Genomic DNA, 3466 nt, shown 5'->3' with positions numbered 1-3466 from the left:
ACAGTTTAGGGCCAGGGATGAGCCCAGGGTTAGAGTGCTTGTTGAGTATCCAACAGGCCTTGGGTTCAATCCTCAGAACAACAAAATAAATATGTAAGTAAACAGGAACAAGTTTAAGAGTCACCGTGAGCATTCAGCAAGCAAAGATGCTTGCCACTAGACCTGACAACGTGAGTTTGATCCCTTGGAAGCCACATAAGGGAAGGTGAAAACAGATCATTGACGTGTCCTCCGGCCTCCCAAGTGTGCTGTGGTACAGGAGCACACACATAAACAAATACATGCCCCCCCCCCAAAAAAAAAGAAAGAAAGAAAGAAAAAAGAAAGAGAAAGGTTCTCACTGGAGGCAAGTAATGGAGCTTGCTGTGTGTGAAGCCCTGGCTTCAGTCCCCAGAACCTCACAAAACCCTGTAGCATAGAGCACGGCTGAAATCCCAGCCTTCCAGAAGTGGAGGCAGGAGGGTCACAAGTTCAAGGTCATCCTTAAAGAGTCTCAAGACTACCCTGGATTTGTAATACCCTGTTTTAAACAAGAAAAGAATCATGTTGATATCAGACTTCCTGGTAGCAACAGTTGAAGTTAGCCAAGAATGGAGAAATCCCTCCAAGATCATGACATTTGTAAAGTAAATGTGAAAGCGAAATGAGGAACTTCAGTTATTTAAGATCCTAAACTTTTTTCTCAGGAGGCAATTAGAAGACAAAATCTAAGACGTAAACTTGGCGCTGACACACATCTGTAATCCCAGCACTGGGGATGCTGAGGCAGATCTGTCTGGAGTTTGAGATCAGTCTGGGCACTATAGCTAGAAAAAGGAAGAAAGGGAGGAGAAGGGAGATGGGGAGGGAGGAAGGGAGAGAGGGAGGAAGAAAAAGGACATGATGTATCAAAGTAGTGTGTGAAACAGGAATTAGAAATCTGAACAGGAATGTGCAGCCGAATCAGAGTACACGAAGCCCTGGGCTTAATTCTCAGTACCTGTAATACTGGGTATTTAGAATGTAGAAACACAAGGATCAGAAGTTCAGTGACAGCTACAAAGGTGAGTTTGAGGCCAGCCTAAACTAGCCATCCTGTCTCAAAACCCCAACAACACAAAATAGCTGGTATTGGGGAAGTTCGGGATCTAAATCAAAACAGGAAGCAGGGTCACCCCGCAAAGAGAGGCAGCCAACTGTACCCCAAGCCAACTTTTGTCTGACACCTGTTCCTCAAGTGACTGAAGAAGTAAGAGTAGTTTGGGGTTGTTTGTTTGTTTGTTTGTTTTGTTTTTACAATTTTAAGTAGCTTTTTAAAAAATCCTATTTTAAAAATAAAAATATGAGAAATTCAAACGTCAGTATCCATGAATAAAGTTCTGCTAGAGCACAGTTACGCCCAGCATTTATGCACTCTCCATGGCTGCTTAACTGTTGAAACATCAAAGCTGAAGAGACGGACCTGTGATCATTTGGCTTGAAAAACTAAAGCATGTCATGGTTGTCTACAGGACAAGGTTGCCTCGCTCTGGAGGGCAGTGTAGCCAGCATAGAGGATAACTGACCCAAACTAGAATAAAGCAGAGGAGTGTCAAAGAACGATCCTAATGGCTACTACAGAAACAGGTGGACGCCCCAAAATCTTCAAATGTGGTAACAGAGATCCGTTTAACTTGGGAAGGATCTGGAACAAACCGGTTTCAAACACACACACACAAAAAAAAAAATTAAATAAATGAAAATCAAGAATATTATTTAAATAATTAAATTGTACTTTTAAAGTGACACAGCAAGTATTGGTATTACAGTGTACGGCACACTCAGCTGTGAATAGCATGATGTAGTCACAATAATGAGGCCCTGAATAATCAACAAAACACAATTACGATATAATTACGTGGGGATAATTGGAAACTAGAAGTGTTCCAGAAATAAAGGAGAATACTGGGAAGCATACAAGAAAGAGAAATTCTCATTTTCCACAGCCAACGGGTAAGTGCCTGAAGTAAGCAGTCAGGAGACAGCTTTGGGTGAAGATTTCCTGACGGAGCCAAATCGAATTGAAGCAACCAGAAGTGTTACAGGTGGCTTCCCTCTGGGGCTGAGAAGTGACCTACTATTTCCCTTAGGAAAGCGCGTGAACAATTTAATTTTTAAAACCATGGATATCTTTGACACAAATACGAACCAAATTTATTATCAACCCCCAAGAAGAAAAATTTTCACAGATTTCTGATTGGGATATCTATGCAGGGTAAGTTTTTTTCAAATGATTATAAGCTGAAGTAAAAATTTCTAGTTTCGCTCTTTCGAGTTTTGGCTCCAAGATGACCAAAAAAAGAAGAAATAACGGTCGTGCCAAAAAGGGCCGCGGCCATGTGCAGCCAATTCGCTGCACAAACTGCGCCCCGTGCGTGCCCAAGAATAAGGCCATCAAGAAGTTTGTCATTCGAAACATTGTAGAAGTCGCTGCTGTCAGGGACATACGTGCTTCCCAAGCTATGTCAAGATGCATTACTGCGTGAGCTGTGCCATTCACAGCAAAGTCGTCAGCAATCGATCTCGTGAGGCCCGGGAAGGACCGAACTCCCCCCCCACGATTCAGACCTGCTGGCGCTGCACCACGACCTCTACCAAAGCCCATGTAAAGAGGTGGTTTCTTTCATAAGGGCAAAAGGAAAGATGCTTTGGGAAAAATAAAATGGAAGTTCTACTTTAAAAAAATTCTAGTTTCTTTAGAGACTCAGATGTGTCATGTAATGTTTTCCTGGAAACTGGCTTATGAGAGGATGTTTTGCTAAGGCAGACACATGGGAGGATGTTTTGGCGAGAACAGACATATGGTGTTTTCTAGAAGCTGCCTGGAAAAGGAGCAGCATGTGATGTTTTACTAGAGCAGAGGCTTGAGAGGACACTTGGTGTTTGGAAAGGGTGTAAGGATGACCCAACAGACAGTAGACTATGTGGCATTAGTTCGCCTTGCCATTTTCTTTGCTGGTCTACACTGGCAACCCTGTGGCATGAGTTCGTCTTGCTTTCTTTGCTGATCATCATGTGTCTTCATGACTTTGTAGAGAAAACCAAAGAGCTTCTCGTGATATTTTGGTCACTTCTTTCCACTTCTGCAGACTCCAGCCAATTGGCAGAGCCTCGAGGTTTCTTCTGGATGGAGCTGCCGTTGCTGATTCGTGAATGGTGTTTGCAAGTGGATCGAGCTACCACTGCTGAGGAGCTGAACTGCTGGTATCCTGACAAAGATTGGGATCACCCAAAAGAACTATCCCTAAACAGGTCCACATCCCCCCCTTTACCCTATAAACCTTCCTTTCTACTACCTCTGGTGGGTAGTGGGCTAGAAGCATTTACAAACCCTTATTAAAGTAGGTTTTGAAAACTCTAAGCCTACAATAAACACACCTAGTCTGAAATTTTCTTAAGTCTTTAAGAGATAGAGATCTTATTTTAGTTACCAACTAAACTGGTAAAT

General features: G+C 42.8%; 1 pseudogene; it reads left to right on the top strand.

Moving 5' to 3' along the window:
- Positions 1–2288: 2288 nt before the first annotated feature.
- LOC117720838 (small ribosomal subunit protein eS26 pseudogene) lies at positions 2289–2686 on the top strand (annotated as a pseudogene).
- The last annotated feature ends 780 nt before the right edge of the window (positions 2687–3466 follow it).

The sequence above is a fragment of the Arvicanthis niloticus genome, chromosome 15 (assembly GCF_011762505.2).
Source record: "Arvicanthis niloticus isolate mArvNil1 chromosome 15, mArvNil1.pat.X, whole genome shotgun sequence".
NCBI lineage: Eukaryota > Metazoa > Chordata > Mammalia > Rodentia > Muridae > Arvicanthis > Arvicanthis niloticus.
The sequence above is the reverse complement of the archived record's forward strand: the minus strand, read 5'-3'. Positions and strand labels throughout refer to the sequence as shown.